Consider the following 21,560-nt stretch of genomic DNA (forward strand, 5'->3'; position numbering starts at 1 on the left):
GGGAAAAAAAAATCGTCTGAAAGAATTTAGCAGTGATAAATGTCATGAAAATACTTATGCTGGAATTTGTAAAGCCTGGAACATCTGTTCTTGACAGTGCTTTGATCATGTTGTGAGGCTTTTAAACTGATACTTCCATGAAATAAGTGAGATCCTTATGGCTGCAGGATTCCTTTCACTGCCCTTTTTTTTTTTTGTGGAGCAAAAAGGCAAATTTCACAGGGAGCATTACATGACTTGAAACACATATTTTAATGGTTAGTATTAACCAAACAATGTTTTATTAGGTGCTAGAAAAATGTTCCAGTTACATACCCCAGGAAGCAAAGCATTCCTATTTACTTTTAAGCTTATGGGATCTGTACTTCAGAAAAAAAACACCCAAGAATTCACTGCTTGTATATTGCTGTATACAAAACCAAAACAAACACAGTGAAATTAGCTTAAACGTTTTGAAGCTGTTGTCAGAGAATGGCCTTTTTGGGTTTTGTTTCCCAGCAGAGGTGCAGATGAGCAGGGATGAGCATGTTTTCTGAGGGACAGGCAGCAAACAATTGCAGGACACTGACAATTTACTTTCCTTGGTGCACTGCTTTGGACTGAATAACTTTTTAGTTATCTGCTTTTCTCTGAGGAATCATCCTTTCCTTGTTGATTTAGCAGGCTTCTGCCTGTTGCCCATCAAGCAGCTGCACGTTTGCAGCTGAAACATTGTGATGCTGAATTTCTGCTCAAGCTGTGAAAGGAGAAAGAGTTATGGTTATAAATAACGGAGAATATAGCTGTGCTTTCTTGTAAGCTCCTGGGTGTCAGGGGTTAATTTATGAAGACTAAATTGTTTAATTAATTTCTGCAGCACCCAACAGGTGAACAGGCGGCTTATTACTGTGTCATATCCATTTATAGCAGTTTTCCTTTGCTAACACCTGCGACTCAGTTCTGTTACATGCTCATGCTGTCTGTTAATTATTTACCAAGGATTTACAAGTACAGAGTGCAAATAAAATGCTTTTAGGCTGAAGACTGCATTGCAAGCCTAAGATTCCTGGGATTTATGCCATTACCAGGTACAATCCCATCATCATCCCTGGGCTTCTGATGGAGGAACAAGGGGCAGCCTCCTGCCCGCCAAAACTTGCACGCAGAGGGGCTGTTAGCGAAGGGCTTGCTACACACATGGCTGTGTTGTATTAGGGGATCTGTGTCCTCTGCTTCCTTGCACATCAATCTTTGCCATTTTGAGTGACTTTCTTCCCTCCTACAAAGGCTCATTCTTCTTCATAAGCGCCGGCAGAAGCGAGCTGGTTAAAAAAAACCCACTGTGTTTTGCGCTTTTTTAGAAAAACTAAAAAAAAAAGAGCAAAATAGTATGAAAGTCAAGTAGCAGATCGAGTTCTGACTCAGCTGGTAACTTATGATCCTGTGCTATTTCTGTAACATTTTTAGCTTATGACCAAATTTTTCTAATATTAGGACATTGCCATAGAAAGTGTGTCAGAGTCCCAGGCTGCCAAAACCTATCGCTGTACAGCATATATATGTTTCTGAGCCAGAATGCAGGAGCAGTGCAATAAGTTCTTTTGTTTTTGTTTTATTTTGTTTGTTGATTCACTTACCAAACAGTGCCATGCAGAGCAACATAGCTGCTTTTTGTTTCTCACAGTCAGGCATCGACCTCCTGTCCCCAGCTGTGCCTCTTGCAGACTAGAGTTGCTTTACTGGTAGATTTTCAGCCGGTATAAACTGCTGTAAGTCAGTTCAAGCTGTACTATGTGGATTTTATGGAAGTTGAGAATCCGGTCATACAACTCATAGGAGTTCTGGAGGTGGTTGTCCTGTTCTAGGCAGGCAAGAAAATACATGCAGAGTTTCTCTAAGCTCAAGGAAAGCTTGTGTGAACAAATAAGCATCTGTGTTGCAGTACAAGAGAAGGTGATTACTGAGGAAATCTGAAAGTTTACAAGTAGAATTTTTTAATAGATTGAAGTCTGCTGTGGTTTCAGAGTACCTAAGGACACTTAAAATAATGAAACTCCAGACAGCCCAGCCCAAACATGCATGACACACAGCAGCAAAGCAGTCGTTGTGTTTAGCACTACTGATCAGCCAGCTAATGCAACAGCTGCTCTGGGATTTTGCATTTAACTTTTGTCTGGATAATAATGAGGAACGCAGGGTTAATGATCTGTGTCAGATTTCCCTCCAAAGTGCTTTATTTGCACTTTGCGGCTGTTTTTCATGGTTCTTTGCAGCAACTCCAAAATGTCAACTGACCTGAAGAAATAGACTACGGATGCTTAAAGAAATCCCAAAGAAAAGCTGGAAAGGATGTTGCTTTCTAGCTTTTCATGCGAACACCTTGTACTCAGACTCCCTTTGATTAAGTAACCAGCAAAACCTATTCACATGTACTCCAATTAAAATTTAATGAAGCAAGAGGATATATTCATAGAGGCTGACTAATGCAGGAGGAATAGATTCCAGTAACTCGGCTCCACAAGCCCTTTGCTTCGCGTTCAGGGCTTGGTTTACTAGAAAGCTCCTCAGCGGCTGTGGAGCTCCTCTGGCATGAACAACCCTTTCGAGTCTGGGTTCTTGGCATTATAGCGAGAGGTGATGATAGCTTTTACAGAAAATAATGTGGCAGAAACTTATCAATGAAGCCTGGCTTGGCTGATTGCAAAAGATGAGGCAAGGCTCCTGCCCAAACATGCTCCATTGGAAGAGGTCAGAGAGTCACTGGATTTGTGTGTTATATCTGCCCTTGTATCAAAACTCTCATCACGCAGCAGCTGGATGAGTGCAGCAACACGTAGCAAAATGGGACGCCCCGTTGGTCCTGATTTTTAGGTAGGGAAGCTGGTGCTCAAGTGGAGGCTGTATGCGAGCTAAGCTGGTGTCAGAAATAAGCCGGGCTTTTAGAGCCTCTGCCTTTGCAGGTTTACTGGGCAGTTGCTTTGGTACTTGCATTCCCACAGGTATACAGCCCTGCTTTGCAGAGCATTTCGCTTGTAAAATGTCTTCTGCATCATCTCACACCCAGGATGGGGTTGGAGAAATGGTGTAAAAAGAGCTCATCTGCTCGTTGCACAGCACCCTGTGGTTTCATCTCTGTGTGGGGACTGATATCCCACCTCTGGAGTGGAATGTGGCAGCGGGGTGATGCTGCAGATCTATGCTAAATGGCATTTTTTGGACAAGCAATGAAAGATCCTGCTGTATCCACTGTTAGTAATGGATTGGGCGACAGAACGGAAATGCCATGGTGGAATTTGCCTTTGCTGTTGACCCTTGCACGACACACGAGAGCTCCTCATCACCAGACCTTTGTTTTGCCTTGTCCAGAGTACAAAGCAGTGCTTCATTGGCATGGCTGGACATTTTCCTTCAGGCTGGACACAGAGGCAGAACCACAGCAAGCTTTCCTGAGGTATACTGGGTTTTCCCGTTATCATCCACTTCAATCTCCATTTCATCCTGCAAAGGCTCTCTCTTGCTCTGTTGCAATGAAGTGGTGAAGAAGCTTTCAAAGGGAGATGTGCTTCTGGATCTGAGATCTTGTGTGTTATTTTTGGCCTGGGAAGCTGCCCTTGGAACAGTGAGCATGAGATTTCTCTTGAAACCTGCTTTGTGTGCCTTTCTGAAGAAATAGCTGGAAGGAGAAGACCTGTAAGTTGAGCTCTCAAAGAGAGACCTACTGGCTCTGAGTACACTGGGGACATTATTTAAGGTCAGTTGATCTGTGAGAAGGCACGGCTTATCTAATGCAGCCTAAGGTTAGTTATGCAACAGACGGGCTGTTCTTTGTTGTGAAGAACGGCTTCAGTATGTGCCTGTGAAAATCAAAGGTCTTGCTGAAGGCGTGTTGTGTTCTGGCTGGAAGCTGTTGGGTGTCCTCCTCCAGTGATCTTCTGTAGTAGATTATCATCGCAGAAAGGTTTCTGGTAGAAAAGGCACTTGGCAATTGTGGGCTGCAGAAGCTGAGCTGCTAGTAAATGTGTAGTTGGGTGGTGGTGCAGGACCATGTGCATACAGTATTGTTTCAGAACAGCCTTTGCTTCCTTCTCTTCTCCACCGTACATCTCTTTGTGTCATAGACCAGGTCACTGGATTGTCTAATTGCCTGCATAGGGCAGTATTTTTAAGGTAAACACTGCAGAGGGGTGTTTGCTGACTGCTAAAGAGAGACATTTGACAATTTCTTGTTCGAGTTGGTTTGATACACGAGGTTTGCAGCATGCTGGCTGCATGTCACAGGCATCTTCTTTCTTGGAGAACCTGCTTCCTGCTATCATCTTCTATTAAAACACACTGCCCAGCCAAAGAGCTGTTGTTATCTCTCCAGAGAGACTCAGCATCGCTCAGCAAATTGAAGAAAGGAGTTTTTTCTTTAAAACTAGGATTGGTCTTCTGTGCCGTGTGGGGTGGGTAGGAGAGAGCAGTTCTGGGTAGCCAGTTTTGGGTTGGAGCCTTTGTGCACATGGAAAATGCTTTTTTACTTGCGCAAAGCTAAGCATAATATTCAGCTAAATTGCCTGACATGTTTGCAGGCTGTCTTTCTGTGCTTTTTATTTGTGCGGTGTGTGTGTTGGGAGGTTTAGTATTTGCAAAATGAGGATATTTTAACTAGCTTTGCATAAATATTGGTCTTGTGTGGTTTGTTAGCTGCGCACCCCTGGGTAGAACTAGGGGGTGATGAAAATAATCAGGTACCTTGAGATTTTTTTTTTTTTAGGACTTTATGTAAGAGGTGGAAGAATTAGATCTTAAAAGTAAGTAACAAAGGTGTATAGTCATATTTTTTTTTCTAGAAGTTCAACTTTATCTGTAGATGGCTTGGTGAAATTCAGATGGCAGTGGAAAGGTGATGACTGTGATATCGTGTGACAGTGTGGGAGCCGGGGAGCAAACTGGAACGGCTGAAGCGATGCCTGGTCTGGGCACCTCAGTGATGCAGATGCTCTGAGCCAAGGGAGAACATTCACAACTCCCTCAGCGCAGCTTGGGACCGAAAGGGTTTTTTCTAGTTGCCTCTTTCTCTGGAAATGTTTTGGCTGTCCAGCCCTCTGTTCCTGTAAGCTCCTTTTGAAGTACGCTAAGGCGTTACAGTTAACAAGACGTTTCCTTTGCTTTGCAAAATCAGACTTGGTCTTACCCCTTCTCAGCATCCAAAATGATTAACAGTTTCTGTAAATCCAGGTCTATGGATTTTATGAGGACCTCTGACAGCCGGGGGTGATTGTGTTCTCCCCGAGTGTTTCCTAAGTAGGAAGAAATCGATGCATCGGGGGACTGTGCCTGACATCTATTAATTACACTGTCCCCTTATGTCTAATGTACCAGAAAAGGGTCTGAAAAGCAACCCCTTTTGCCCTGGCTAATTGATAGAGAAACAAATTGGCACAAGTGGATGTAAACTTGTTCCTTAAAATAAGAACATTTGTTTAGTAGTTGGAACTGGAGGGAGCAGTTGCAAACTGAAAGAAAATGTATGGTACCATGAGATACTTGGCTGTAACAGGCCCCATAAATGGTCCCACCAGCCCTGCTTTGCTCCATGCTGAATGCTGGGGAATAAAACACATCCTGCTGTTAATGCTGCATCAAATGAAGGCATTGTGGTATGTGCCTGGGGCAATGGGCTGGTGGATAATTATTGTTTTCTTCCCATCTGCCATAGATGACATGATTTTGAAGCTTTACCATCTTGACTTCTGCAGCACACATTAAGCTGGATGGGACATCAGTGTGAAGAGCTGTGGCACTTGTGGTTACAGCTTTGGGATTCCTTATATTTACTTTCTAGGGAACTAAAATTCAAAGCAGCTTTTATGGCTGTCACGAGAATACTGTCAGTTTCAAGAGAGATGGGCAAAAGTGCATTGACCTTCAGCTAATATGGCCATATCCTATTTTCTGTGTGTTTCCAATTAGGAGAAGCATGCTATGATTTATTCTTTTTTTTTTAATTGTTAAAATAGGAAAGTTATTTAACTGCAAGACTTTTTCTGTTGTTTTGTTTTCTTCCCAAAATAAAGACACTGATTTGTTGTCCAAGGGCAGAAGCTTTCATATAATTAGTATTATAAGCTGGAAATCAAGATTTAATAATAGCACGTGCCATCTGCCACTAGTGGTGGAAGAACAAGACTGAACCCTGGACTGCTGTAAGCAATTTTAATTTGCAACTTGCGGCAAGGCTGCAGGGCTTCTCATTCTTCTGCAGAGGAGAGGGTGGGATTCTCGTTTGTGGCTGCTGATCCTCTCCCTTAGCCTTTGGTTTTTCAGCACTGTAAATCCCATGTGCAGTGTCTTGTCATTGCTCAGTGTCATGAGTTGTGCCTTCAGAGTAAAATAAACGAGGGTGGTGACTGTGCCAGGCTTGACCCAACTCTGTCCAAAGCCAGCTGCAAACTCCTGGTTGCCACTGATGAGAGCTGGACCTGCTCTTTGGGAAGACCATGGCTGTTCTTGATGGTGGTGGGAAGTGATGTGCACATCTGGCTGAGATGGATGGTCTCTCCCTATGCTGCTTCTTAAAGGGTGCATCCCTCCTCCTTATCTTCCTGAATGTGTGTTGCAAAATAACATTATACCTTTGTTCCTAGGACTTAGGATGCTTTTCATGAGCCATAGTGGATCTTTTGCTACCTTATTAAAAACAAAACGTATTTTTCCACTTTTTAAAATGTACTTTGCTAACCAGGTATTTTTGTCAAACTGCAGTTTCCTCCTAAACATTTTTCTTTATATAGAAAATGGGATTCCACCTCTCCTAGACCTTTACTAACAGCTGTTCTGCTTGCTAAATGTCACTGAATTAAAAAGAAACAAAAATAAGAATATGATATTTTCAGATAAAGATTTTAGTTGACTATTTCAGTCCCAGGTAGAAGAAGCCCTGCTCTTTTCTGAACGTTGAGATATTCTAGGGACTATTACCCTATTATTTTAACTAGCAGAACAGAATAATACTGCAGCATTTCTGGAAAACTGTTATACATGTATATAAACATGCTCATGTATATAAACATGCTCTGTGCTGGCTTTTGCCTTGCTCCCTTGCCCAGGGAAGAGCTGGGGCACCGCTGTAGGACCCGAATAACTGAGTGTGCTGCTGGTTTTGGCAACTCAACTTTTGGAGCTGACCTGTACCAAAGTTGGTGCAATGGGATAGTTTCAGGTTGGGATGCATAGGAAAAGGGGACCTGTGCCATTGTTTGAAGGTTGCTTTGATTTGTTGCTGGGCACAGTGAGGACTCCTGGGGTATTATCTGAGGATTAAGTGCAACATTAAACATTGGAGCTGCCTTGTCAAAGAAAGGGCAGTTTATCAAAATATAATTTATAACCAGCAGTTTACTACTGGCTACAGTAATTAATATGGAACATGATGGGGCCCATCATTAATGTGCTTTGTTGTCTCAGCTTGCATTACTGCTGCTGGCAAGGCCAGCTTCTGAGGCTAATGAAGGACAGGGAAGAAAGAAATGTGTGCTGTTGTTAGCTGACGGTAATATTTCTCCAGGTCACACACTGTACCGTGCATTGCATCTGATCACAAATCTCAGCCAGACGTATCTGTCCAGTAAAAGCTGGTTTTCCAAATTCTTGTTAAGAGAAGGAAGAATTACTATTTGCACCAAGGTCACTTGGAGCTGATGACAAACTCCCTTAATGTTGGGATGGGCGAGACTGCTTGGGCTGGTCTGGAGGGACTGTGAGGGATAGGGAGAAAACTTCATCTACAGTGGTCCAAATCCTGCTTGGGTTATTGTTGAGGGAAGGCAGTTGATATCTACTGATGGTGGTTAGTGAACTTATCTGAGGGAGGAAGAGAATGGAAGAGGCTTTTCCAATATTTTCTAACGGCGAAGCACCCACATTAGGGCAACAGCGGGTGCTTTGTTGCTGATTGGAATCTGCTGATGAGGAGGTTGTGGTTGGTTTGAGATAGGTCCCACTTCCTGATAGCCCATCTTTTGCTGCCTGAGAACCATATGATTCAGCAGAAGATCTATTGTCTTGCTAGCTTCTGGAGGGATGTTTGAAGCCATTTGTAGCATTGAGTTAAGCTGCAGCAGCAGCGTGAGCTCCTTTCTGGTGTTTTGGTGAGGGACAGGCCAGCTAACAGCTCTCCTGTGGTGTGTAAGGAGTTCACGTTAAAATAAACAAAGCTGGTCCCATTGTTTGTTTGGTGTATCAAGTCTGTCTTTGCCTATATTCCAAAGAAAGATCCCACAATGTCATTAAACTTTGAGAAATACCTGGACCTGGATGGGGTTGGACATGGGGGTGGTCAGGTCTCCTGCATGGATATAGCAAGTGGGAAAACCAAGTGCTTTTGGAGTTTGACATGCTTGAGCTCCATGGTCACTGCAATCTATTGTGACACTGATTTAAAAGAATATTTTTGGTTTAGCACCCACACTTATTTGGTCAAACAGTGCTTTCTGACCTATGGCTGCCCACAGTGGCAGCGCTTAACTGGAATGCTTTTATAGCAGAGTGTGTTGTATGTTAGTTTTACTGGGCATTGCCCAAATAGTTGAGACAGATGTTTTAAAGTGCCTTGTGTTAGCCCAGATTTAGCTACTGCCATTTCCCGGCAGCATCAGGTCTACAGGCAGGGAATCCACAGGAGTGAAATGGGAAGGTTTCAGTACTTCTCTTCCAGCTAAAACCAAGTAAGCAATATTTTCATGGCTCCTCTCTGTGCATCTCTTCCAAGCATGTCCTTTTTGGCATGTTTGATAAAAATCAGATAAATTCACTTTATATTAAGATGACAGGGTAAGTGGTACATTTTCCACTTTCATTTCCACAGCCTCGGTTATAATGTTTTTTGCTGTGTGCCCTTAGTCATCGCTGCTGCTGGTTGTAATGGGAGGAGGGGATGTGCCTTGCGGGGGATTATATATGCCCGTCATGGCCTTTTTTAGATCGCAGTGCTTTGACCTCTTTACTTATCCCATGAAGGATTCTCTTGAACATTGGCTAATCCCACCAGGGTTTATGCAGGCTGGCTGAAAACCAAGTCCTCCCTAGGTGGGTGCAAGATGTGTTAAGGAGTTTGAACGTTTGTGTCCTGGCTTGCCTGAATTAATCTTAGTTGAAGCAGCTGGATGACTAGGTAGTGCACTGTTGTGCCATCGATGTTAAATTAATGCTGGAGAGGGCATGATGATTTTATGACCCTTAAGAATATTTGTGTGCAAACTACTGTGCTGGTCCCTGTTGCAGAACAGGGAGATCACTGGGAAGTGAAGAGTCCTTAGCGTGTACACTCAGTGGGTTCAGACTCCAGCACTGACCAAGTGACTTGCCACAGGATGGAAAACCTTGCTGTTGGTTATTTACTTTTCTTCTTCAGAAATATTTAGTATTCTGGTTGCTTTGAGACTTTTAATGTTGGATTGCTGTTTATGTTTTAGTAGAAGATGAATTGTCTCTTTGGGGCCTTGAGTTTATTTGACAAAGGTGCATTTCTCTGAAAGCCACAGGGACAGCACATTCAAGGATTCTGGAGTAGAGCACATGGCCAGAAACAGCTATCTGGAAAATGGACATTTCTGGCTAAAATATCAGTGCTGTCATCTGTTGTGGAGAGGGTCAGAATGCTATAAATGGCATGGTTTGATTTGATGCTGGAGCCAGCAGATTACCCATCCCCAGTAGTTGCAGTGTCCTTCCTGTTTGGAGGGTTCTTAAGAAGTTTTTGCTAGATTTAGATGCATGCTCTGCAATTTGGGGGGAGGGGGCATGTGTGGAAAAAAACCAGTTCTAAATATTTAGAATACTTTTGAAAATAGTAACGTCTAATCTCAACGAATAGGACAATAGTGGTGTGTAAACAGAGCTTCAAATGTCACTCAGTAATCTTTACCCACCTCTTGTAGTGCCTTGGGATCCTTGGTATGGACTGCAACCAAATTCTAGTTGTTTTTCCAAACACAAAATTGGTCCATTTCCCTGAGGAAAAGGTTGTTTGCTTTGTCATGTGTCTGTATACACAGGCACATGCATAGGTAGACTTGGTAACACTAATGTCATCTTCCGTGATTTCATGCTGTATTAGTGAGGAGTGTGTCATCGGCAAGCTTTCCAGTATTTGTAAAAGGTCTGCATGGGGTAATAAAATCTTGTTGTTGGGAAAATTGGTCTAATTTTGAGATTGAGAGGTGTGAGAATAAAAGATGCTTTACTGTAAATTGTAGGTAGATAACAACAGAAACTCAAATATTAGAAGAAACTGGGTATCGCACAAACCACACACTTTCACATCACTAAAACAAGAGCTGTGCTCACACAGAAACATGAACCTCTTTGCAAACCACAGAAAGTAAAAGGGAGCACTCCTGTTTCATTATTTATCTAATTGTTCTTTTCTTGATATGAGAATAGATGTGAAATGCTCTTGAATATTCCAGCATGCACAAAAAAAAGAGACCATAATTTTGGAAACTTTTAAAGGTGCAGCACACTGATAAATAGCAAGGCTGTTTAATTCTGAGGGTTACAACTACCTGTTTGATGCCACCTAATTGTTCTTCTAGAACTGAATATATTATGGCTTTGAGAACTTGCCACTCAAAGTGATATTAAATGAAGAGAGCCTAGCCCGTATTTTCAAGTGACTAATCAGTTTTGGAAGATCAGTTGCTGCAATCTTTTAAGTAAGTCCTGTTTTAAGAAGATGATCCTCCGAAGACTGGGTGTTTTGGAGAACCTCTGTGTTGGGCTTCTCCAAAGCTCCCTTCCAGCCCAAATTGCTCTGTGGTTCTTTGTGGTCTTTGCCTTTATCTGTAGTCTCTTTCATTTTGTTTACAATCCTATTTAAGGCCAAGTTTCCCAAGTAACTTGTAAGTTTGGGCCTGTGGGACTTGTGTGAAACGTGTGCGGTTGAAACTTTGCCGTATTCGCGTGTGAGAACAAACATGCATAGGAATGAGGTTCCTGGATCCATCCAGCGAAGGCTGGACGCATTTCAAAGATTCGCGAGTCTAGCGAGACGTGCTTTTCTGTGGGGGAACTGTGAAGGTGAGTGTCAGTCTGTGCTCACCTCCATGTTTTACAACACTCTTCCATTTATGATCTCCACCAGCTTTGCTGCTCTGCCTGCACCTGCCAGCAATTGCACCTCCTACTCTTCTGCGGGGCTGAGCAGGCTCCAGAGCCAGGCGAGCTCTCCGTGCTGCCGCAGGCAATGCCGGATCCCTGCCAAACCTCTTCCCGAGGCTGCAGGCAGAGCTGAGGGACGAGGCTCCTTGGTTCTCCTTGGGTTTTGCTTCTGGCTTGCTCCAGTGGCATTGGGCAGCTTCTCTGTCCCTTGGTTTCTACAACTTAATAAGCGTCTGTATCACCAAACTTGCAACTCTCAGCTAGAACTACAGTGGCTGTTTTCTTGTAGTGGATAGTTCATCCTAAATACCCAGGGGTGAGAGAGAAGCAAAATGCAACCTTTGATAAAATGTTTTTGAAGCAGTTTAGTTCCTTTTAAGAACTAATTCTCACTTCCTGAAGTCTCCAGCACTTCAAAATGGTCTAGAGATTTGCAGAAAAGGTCACTTCCAGCAGTAACTAATGATGAGAGACGGGGAGAAGAAGAGCGACTTCTGTTGATAGCTTGTTCTTAAGACATCTGAATTACTTGTTTGATGAATCAGTGCTGAATTTTTGTCTGAATCCCTTGGCAATTCACTTTACCTGTAAATCATGTTTGGGTTGTTGTAACTTTCCTGTTTATTGATTTGTTGATTATTCTCCCTCCCCTAGCAAAACTAAATTAATTAGTTCTGTTTAAACCAAGATGAGGATGAGTCTCCAACTGGCAGGAACATGACTGCATGGTTGGAGAGAGGTCACTTCTGCAGGGAAGTGGCTTGGTAGCAGTTTTCTGAATGGATGCAGCACTGAATGTGTTCCTTTTAAGGGCATTTTCCCTTGAATTATCATGCAGTCCCAGCACACCGAAGACAAACCCACATAAACCCATCCAAAAGTCAGCCTCTCAGAAACACTAGGAATTTACTGAGCTTGTAGGAGACGAGGTTGGCTTTTGCTTTAGGTAGATCAGGCCAAACCCTGATTTGTTTGCAAGTGTGCACCGAGTTTTTTTTTGTTTCTGGAATGGCAGCTATATACAGAATACAATGTGGGAAATGAGTAAGGAAGCTCCTTTCAGAAAAGCTTTATTTGCCAAAAAAAACCCCATTCTTTTGAGTCAAGGTGAATTGTTGATGTGTTTGTAGGATTCAATAGCTGTTTCCAAGATGCAGGTAGATAGTCTGCAAGCTGCCAGGTGCTGCCAGGAGGAGAAGTAAACATTTACCTCTGGAAATGTGCAGATCACTTGTTTAGGGCCTTTTCCCTGAGGGATTTCTGTACTCGTTTGTTGATATTTCAGCGTCTCCTTTGACCAACGCCCTAACAACAGGCCATGACTATATCCAGTGAAGTGATAGCTTGGACCATGGGCACAGGTGGGTGGAAGGAGAGAAGGGGACAAGGAGAAAGGATGAAAATGATGCTTCTGTCAGTGTTTCAGCAAAGCTGGTGATACGGAAGATCTGCTTTCTGATATAGTGTTGAGTAGTAATGCTTTGCTTTCTTCTGGATTGTTCCTGGCAGTGGCTGAACATCACTGTGCCTGCTGCACAAGAGCTGGGGAAAGGAGAAGTGATTTACCCTAAACTCCATGTGAAGACAGCAGCTGGACCAGGGGTAGGAAATCCTGATCCCTCAGTCCTGTGGATGATAAGAGATTCATTTGTAATCCTCAGGCAGGTTCAGATATTTTAATCCTCTATTTCGCCACTGTTTTCTGTAACCTTTTGAACCACAAGCTGGAGAGTACCAGTATATGTGATTTTGATCTACATCCTTTTTACAGCCTCTCACTTCTAAATACAACATTGTGTGTGCCTGGTGTTCAGGTACTCAGACCAGAAAATGCAATTTTGAATTGTGTGAATTAAAATGAAACCAATTTCCACTTTCCAGGGAGTGGTCCAGTTCCCACCAAAGGATCATGCCTTCCTAAACTCTCACATCGTTTCTGCTCAGTGATGTTCTTCCCTCAATCATGAACAATGGCATGGTGCTGAGCTGAGTACCCATGCACAGGTAACCATGTTTCAGTGGCAGATAAAGTTGTTCCTTCCACTTTGGGATCCTCTAGGATGGAAAGTATTGTTATTTTTTTGTCTGAGCCAGTGTTTTCACCGCGCTTTACTTCCATTGCTCTTGTTAGATGTGTCGGTTCTCATTATATCTTCAGATAAGGCTCATGTGAAATGGGCTTCTGTTTTGTTTTCTCACCAGAGGAGTGATTCATATTCAAATTGAAATGTTGTATTGCTCTAAGCCAGCCTTCTCCCTGTGTGTTAATGGGAGGGAAGGGAGACACAGGCGTGGACTGGGTAGGATTATTTTTCTTCTACTGCACTTAGAACATTTCCAAACGGCTTTTTAGGAAGGCACGGGGACTTAAGTGGCTGGCGTGGGAGAATCCTGATCTTGCATGTTTTAAGAACATGAGATGAGCTTGAATCTCACTGCTTGTGCTTTTTTTTTTCCATTTTTTGGGGGTGGGTGGGGTCATCTTAATTAATGTGATCCTGTATTTTTCTCTTTATTCGTAACACTAGTTTTTAAGAAAGTTCCTTGCACTCGTCTTGAGTCAGTGACTTTGCAGGCACTTTCTGCAGCACAGCCGAGACCATCAGCTCACAATCTCTGCCTGTTACTTTCTTCAGAGGAGCTGGTTGCCACCTGCAGAAGATGACCCGAGCTGCACAGTCTAGCACACATTTCTGATCTTGTTAGAAATGGATGCTGACTAGTCCAGTCCAAACTTGCTCAAGAAACTTTGTGATATGTACTCTAAAATAGAGATAGCAGTTGCTGAGGTTCCAGATAGGGTTCGTATGTATTTCACAGCTGTGTTGCTCTGTCACCTGCAGCTTAAAGTGAATGTCGTTGTAGATTGTGTGGAGCCTGTCCCAAAGGTGATAGTGTATTTGATGGAAATCTATAATATTTGGGTGAATAACCTCACCTTAATTAAAGTGATCTTAACTAACCGAGCCTACTCAAGAAGAGACTTGCCGTGTTTTAATCTTTCAGCTCAGCTCAGGCTGCTTGCTTCCCTGGTTCTTCCAAGCTGGACTTGGCTGTGTGAAATGATTCTTCACCACTTGCCCTTTGCATTCCCACAGACTTTGTGAAACTGGTTGAATATTCCTAAGGTGCCCTGAGGTTTTTAGGTAAATGTGGTACATTAAGAGACATTGACAGCTCAGTAGCATCTGAGAAGCCACAGAGCCTTGGAGGATCTGTTGACTTCAATGGAATATCCATGGCCATGTCCTTTGCATTGTTTTGACAGTTCAGTTACACCAACAGGTTAAGGGCATTGTGAAGATCAAAATGTTTTGCATTTTTTCGGTGCAAAATTATGTGAAAGTGTTTCCAAGGAGGAGGAAAGAAAATAGACACAGCAAGGTCTTCATAGCTGGTTGTAGGCTTGTTCACCACTGGAGAGCTGGTGAGACAAATGTGAGACCTTGGTTACATGTCACCTAAATACTTTCTGACTTCAGAGCATTTGAGCTGGAATCACAATTAGCATGGGCTTGGCAGAAACTGGCACTGCTGCTGTTTGCACAGAAACTGTTTGCATAGTCCAGTCGTGCCATGGGGAAAGCTGGCGCTGGCAAGGAGCGCAAGTGTCTTGAGGTGGTGTCTGTGCAGTGACTGTTCCAACTCCCAACAGTGAGAGCATACCCATCTGTCTCCTGTAGCTGGTCCCTCTCACCCAAACATTATGATCTTTAACCATTTATTTATCATTGTAGCCACACATTTCTAAGGCAGCTGTTGGTGTCTGGGAGCTTTTAGTGGCATTGCTTGTGAGAACCTAGGCCTGTGCATGATCCAGGGAGATGATGATGTTGCTCTGCTCTTCGTAGCCCTCTTGGATGAGGCTGTTTCCACTGCTGTGATCAGGCTGATGCACAGTGCAATCTGTTGTAAACTCAAATGGGGATCCCTTGCCCAATTGAAATGATAACTTAACAAACTCTTAGATATAATTTAAGTGAATAATGAGGACCAGAGGGCACCTGCTGGTCCCCATAACATGCGTTGCTGCTTGGAGGTTGGGCAAGGTGTCTCCTGTCTGCTTGAGCCTGGGAGCTTGTGAGTGGGTGGCGTGGGAACTGGGGACAACCGAGGATTCGTACAGGGATGCAGAGTTGCTCCCCGGGGCAGAAAAATAAATGTATGATTCTTGGCCCTAGAACGAAGAAAGCAAGATGCTGCGGACTTGTTGTAACCTGTGCAGTCTGCGAATGTTTTCTTCTTGTCATGTGCTGCTGTCACATAAGTAATTTTATTGCCAAAGGGCAGGGAATGAACTAATGAAGTGGGAGAGAGGGCTACTTACTACAGCACTGTGTGTTTTCAAAATCGGTGTACCAAATGTACCGTTCTTCAATTTCTGCTCTTGCAGTGTTTATCTGTATGATTGGGGGATGCAAGAAGAAGTGGCGGTGCAGGAGGTACATCTTTCTCATCCAAGAGAAAGTGTGTGTTCAGATGAGAAGGCATTGTGCATACAATGCCTGAAATTAGCCCTTAAAATAGCATGCTCAACATCTTAGTTATGTATTGAATATACCTTGATAAGAAACAGTCTGATTGAAGTATTGAGCTTATTGTAGTGGATCTACTGTGACTCATCAGGAAATTGGAAGTCTTGAGACAAAGCTCACCCCCCCTTCAGCCTTTTTGGAAGAGACGGGAATTAGTCTTAGACGGGAAGTAATTAATTGTTCTGTGATTGTCAGAAATAGGTACCAAATAACAAGCTCAGACTGAAGTATTTATATCCTAAGCCCTGTCTTGTGAGCCCAGCTATCAAGAGTCTCCATCAGAGACAGTGAAAAATAAAGTTCTCTGGAATGAGCAGCACTTCCACCTACATGCGTTTAAGTGAGACAGGATGGAGGTGAGCTGGTAGGCTGCATGCTGTAATAAGCCATTTACTAGGATAATGGCTGCAGGCTACAAATGCCGTTTCTACTTAGTCTGTCTATTCAATGCAAACATTAAAAAAGGCAAAAAACCTTCTACCTCGGTAAAGTTTATAATACTTTTAATCCCAGTGTGCTTCATGAATATTAACTCAGCCAATGTCACAACACCCCAAGGGAGGCAGATGGCATGTATGTGCAACCGCCTCTATCTGTCTGAGAAACTGAGGCACTGGGAAGGACTTCAATTGCAGCTTCTGGTTTTTAGGCTGGGGCAAAATCTTGGGTAACAGCCTGGTGTGCCGGGGAGCCCGATGGAGCCGTCCTTCAGTCCTTGGCGGGAGCGTGGGAATTTTGGCTTTCAGGGACTAATCCCATAAATTCAGGGTTTCTTTGTGAGAGACTTGCTGCTTTCTCTCACACAAGCACTGCCCTGCATGCTGGAGTCACAGGGGTTGCATTGGCATAGCTAACAGAGGTGGATGGTGAAGGGGTAAATACGTGCAGGAGTATCTCTCTAATTTACTGACTGTCTATAGCCATTATGTATCTGACTGTGGGATATTGCTGGAAATCCAGATGTTGGGAAAAGAAGCAAAAGAATCAAAATTATCAAATACCTGTTGTTGTTGGTTTTTTAGACACCCAAGGAAAAGGAGCTTGATGGTTTTGTGTTTGTCTGCAGTGAAGTCATGGCAACAGAAACAGAACACTCATTTAGCAAAATTAACTGTTTCTCTATCTTACGAAAAAAAAAAAAAGCGAGATGCAAGGGAACATCCTTTTATCTCAACCAAATGAGTCCATTTGTGCCAAAGCAAAGGAGTCATCCTGGGGAATTTACTCAAGAGAGCACGTACTTTATTAGAACAGAATGTAATAGTTGTCCCAAAGCCATAACCGTAAGAGCTTGATGCCCTAGGCGAGCACTTTCAGTAACAGGAAAACCAAAGTTAGGTTCCTGCACCCGTATGATGTTGAAATACACACTTTGGAACATGATTTCAAACTGTCAGTTGTTTGGGATTTCACCTCAGTTAAGCTCTGGATACAGCTTTCAGAAGGGCTGTGATCTCTTTGAAGTTCTTTATGGGTAATGCTTAGTTTCAGAATTATTTAGGCACCCAGGGATGAAATACTGCTTCTGCCTTACTTTGGGTGTACTTAAATACTTGTGAAAAACAACAGTTACCTATAAGTCCCTTTGTCTGTAATTGAGATACAGGCTTCTTCATGCCTGGCTCCTTTTTAGCTCCTAATCTTAGTAGAATTTGAAATAATTCTCACCCAAACCCCGGAAACAGCACTTCTGTGCTACTTCTGTTTTGATGTTTTCTGGCCGTCTCCGTGCGCAGACCGCTCTGTGAAGCAGTACGCAAGGGTGAACCGCACGGTGACTGTATTGGTAGGCACGAAAGCTTGTTTTATATCACCGAGAATCTCATATTTGGAATTCAGAAATTGTTCATCTTGGTGATAAGCGGAGAGAAGCTCCGGGAGAAGTATCACAAACTCAGATGTGTTGCTTGAGGCACCTGGGAAGTGATGTTACTCTTAAACAGTGTTTTCCAAACAGATCGAATTTTACTTTGTGGCTCTCCTGGAGATAGTTTTAGGCGATGCCTTTTGATTTCCATGAAAGCGTCTCACAGCAGAGCTACAGAGCTTTTATGTGTACAACGGAGTGAAACGGTTTGGGGGAGATTTTTAAGGATGATTCAACTTTGATGTGGTTTCTGTCAAAAATGTTGAGGAAGCTTCAGAATAATCGGAAAGCTGACCATTCATTGACATCAATGCTCTTCAAGTGAACATGAGTTGTTTTCCATTGCTTCTCATGCCTGGATGAAACTTGTGCCTTTCTGCTGCAAATTAAACTTTGTTTTAATGAAAGAAAAGTGAGAACTGGGCACAAGTTGGAGGAGTTTTGATCAGTGAAAGAAAGCCACAATCATTTTACAGACAGGTAGATATCTCGGATGTTGTTGTGGAGGTCTTCCATGTAAATGAACCAAATGTTTGAGGTTTTTTTTTGGAAAGCATCTGTTTCAGGAGGGACCTTGTATGAATTGTGGGGCTCTTCATGCTGCTGAATTGTTCTTGTCAAACCGGGTGCAGAGGCTGCCTGGGGGTGCATGGTGTTTCACAGCTCAGCCTCAGGCTGGTGTATTTGGAGCAGTGGCTCGCTGTTTTTTCGCACTTGTTGCTCTTCTCCAAGGTTGGATTTAGCCCTTGCTTTATCTGTTAACAATATGGGAGCAGAAGGGCCTGGCTGCAGCATCTCCTGCTGGAGCGATGCCTGTGGGCTCAGGTACAGCTGCCTGGAGGGAGAAGAGCAAGTAGGTGATGCTGGGAGTGCGAATCCAAGGTGGTTGCACCTGAGATGATGTCTAGAGGATTTTAAGGAGTAACAGCTCACATCTTGGGCTTTTTTTGGTGGGGGCGAGATGAGATCCCCAAACAGGAACACTAGCAAATGAGGGAGTCCCAGCCCCATGGGTTGTCCCAGCACACGCGGGGCGAGTAAGCACGGTGGAAAAGCCTGAGCAACCGCTGCCAAACGACTGGGAAGATGCAGCCCACGGCGTCTGTTGTGTCTGAGATCTCTGTAAAGTCTCTCGCGTCCTTCCTCAAGTTTAGTTTTGCAGTGGAGGCTGTTGCACTAATGAGAATGTCTCCCATCTGCTCCTCACATGGCTTGGCACATTTAGCTAGAATATATATATTTTTATTATGGGGTTAGCCAGTGGTAACCATGACAATTAGACTTACCATGCAGCATTTTTTTTCCCTCCTTGAGTCAGTTTGAAATGCTGACAATTAAATGGATACAGTACACTTTAGAGATCCATCAGTCTCTTTGTTGTCTTGACAACCAGAGTATATTTAGAAATGTAACAAGTACATGGAGTTCAATTGCACTTTTGCTAAAACATAGTTTTGTAGCTTGAGAATTTAATCTGTTGTTTGTACATCCAGGTGCTTATTTGAGCTACGCCAGACTTTCTCTTTGGTCTCTCTGGGAAGATCCTATGTAGCGGTGGGTGGAAAGATGGTCCTTCTCAGACGGAGAGCCTGTTGAAGAAGCTGTGCATGGCGGGGCTGGCAGCCCCGGTACGCCTGGGTGCTGGCTGTCCTGTACCCCAGGGTGCTCATGGTTTGGCTGTTGAATTGCAGCACAGGAGGAAAGTGTGTGATCGTTGTCCTGGATCTGCTATTCCTGCAGTTCCAGCTCAGCAGACAGTGCTGGGGAGCAGTAAGCAGCATGTCCAGGCATCCTCTCCCCTCTCACCTTCCCAGAGAAGCTGCTCTCACAGTTCAGTAGCACTTTGACATGGGAGGACTGTCCATGGTGTGCAATGATGGCACACCATGATGCTTTGCCTCCTGCACCTGAGCTGCCCGAGCTTTGCTTTCAACTGGAAGCTGCTCTCTACCACTGAAGGAACAGTGGAAACTATGTCTTCATATCCCTTCTCTTTTGTCTTTGATTTGCTGGGGGTGTGTTTGTTTGGTTTTAACAAAATACCATTTCTAAAAATGTCTTTTTTCTTTTGGCCCTTTCCTGTTTAGCTGGCCAAGTCGAGCTCATCCTCTCCTCATTGAGCTGGAGTAGCAGCATGTGGGCTGGTTGTTTGGAACTGCGGATTTTTAAAGCTGCATGCAGGGTTGGAAGAGCAGAGTGGAATATGATGGAGTGCACCTTGGGGGGCTGTAAATGTCTCTGCCTCTCACCACCCCTGTGCACACTGATGTTCTGGTGGGTGTGTGTTGTGTGGCTGTGTTCTCTGCCCTTTCTCTTTGAGCTGGCAGAGAGCCATGGTCAGTGCAGGCACCTCTGTGGGTGTCACAGCTGTACCTGTAAGCCTGGTGACACGCCAGCACAGAAGAGCAGCTGGGACATGTGGCCGCCATCCTGCTGCGATGGAGCAGCCTGGTGGCTGCAAGACACGGGCTTGCACCACGGTGCCCTTGTTACACCCTTAGCACAGGACCTGGCAGTGTCTCCCCTTGCTTAACGCACTGGCTTGCAAAGCTGCTTTTGAAGCAAGAGGTATCCAAGCATGAGGATTTCAGAGTATTTCCCTGCCTTGAGAGAGAAATGAGTGAAACTAAAAGCAGACAGGGCAATGGCTCAAATTTTCCCCACCAGTCCTCTGTCTTGCTGACCCAGGTTTGTGATGCTGGTCAGGACTGCCCCTTCTGAAGGTTCGCAGGTTGAGGAAGTGCTAAAAAGGGCCTCTTTCCAGCAAGGTGTTGGTGGCCCTACCTAATCAGCACCTGAACCCTGGGGCAGGGCCTGGGATGCTTGCCAGTTTTCTGCAAAACATTGGGCAAGACTCTTCCACCTCTCCCTGTCTGAGGCTTGGCTTGCAGTTGATGCCTGGCAGCATAATTTGGGCAAGATAACAGGAAAAAACAACCAAACAGACAAACCAAGACTCTTCTTCATCCGAAAAGCTGTAGCAATGCAACAGTCTGAAAAGGAGCTTGGATACAATGGATTGGATGGCCCTGTGCCCAAGGGAACCAGTCCTTTTGGTGAGATGGTTTAAAGAAGACAACATGAGTCTGTGGTATGGATGTAGTGACGGTCAGTAGTATCCACCCTTGGGCAGAAAGCTGTAAAACAGATCATAACATTGTTCTCCTACAGGGAGTGTGATCAGCAGAAGCTTGTCACTGAGAAGCTTTATTACTGGTGCGTGAGGAAGGTTTGAGGAAGAGGAGCCTGACCTGAGATCAGCTGATATTGCCAGTGATGACCAACAAAGTGCATCTGTATTTCCTGGGCTGGGCTCAGCCTCATCTGCCCACTAAATCTGAAATATAATTTAGTAAGGTTCAAAAGGAGGAGAGGATTTTTTTTTCTAGCATGATTTTTCTTCACTCATCCCTGTGTTTCTTTTTTATTCAGTATCTGTCAAATAAAATGGGTGATGTTTTCAGTGTTTGAAAAAGCTCTGTTTCATTTTTCCAATTTCTTTGCTCCTTCCATTTGACCAATTTCCTAATGAAAAGCCAAAAACGTAGTTAAATCTCCACTACAGCTTTGTTTGTAAACTGTTAACGTGCCTTTTTCAAGTGTTTAATAGCTGTTGGGTTTTATTCTTAAAATACAACCACCAAAACCCAAAGATGTTAATGAGTCTTCAAGAGTGCTCTAAACAAGTTGTCGAAATCAATCTGACGAAGATAATGGTCTTCTATTAGAAAATATTTAACTGGAAGTTGGATGAGCTGTAATGTTTATGGGTCTATAGATCCGTAACCAGACAAAATCAGAATAACTCCTTTGATTTTACTGGAGCTCTGTCTGTTTATTACAGCAGAGGCTTAGGCAGCACTTTAGATGCAAATTGCAACCTCTGTGAAGTTAAGTGGGGTTTTGGTTTAATTCCTGGAAGCAGTAATGTCAGCAGAGAAGTGAAGAGCTGGCACCCACATACCCCAAAGTCTGGAACTTTGGGTTGCTCTCTTTTCCCCACTGTCAAGATCAAATTCCCCTGATTTGGGCTAGTA

General features: G+C 43.8%; 1 protein-coding gene across 37 annotated transcripts in view; it reads left to right on the forward strand.

The window, feature by feature from the left end:
- The window catches only part of LPP (LIM domain containing preferred translocation partner in lipoma), a 397,232-nt gene that overhangs the window by 130,404 nt on the left and 245,268 nt on the right, over positions 1 to 21,560 (forward strand). For 7 of the 37 annotated variants that reach the window (XM_065073591.1, XM_065073588.1, XM_065073602.1 and 4 more), the window contains one exon: positions 13,003 to 13,125. The exons of the other annotated variants lie outside the window; for them this stretch is intronic. The gene's annotated coding sequence lies outside the window, so the exon portion shown is untranslated. The remainder of the gene's footprint in view (positions 1 to 13,002; positions 13,126 to 21,560) is intronic. 37 annotated transcript variants of the gene reach the window in all.

Source organism: Columba livia, chromosome 9, assembly GCF_036013475.1.
Source record: "Columba livia isolate bColLiv1 breed racing homer chromosome 9, bColLiv1.pat.W.v2, whole genome shotgun sequence".
NCBI lineage: Eukaryota > Metazoa > Chordata > Aves > Columbiformes > Columbidae > Columba > Columba livia.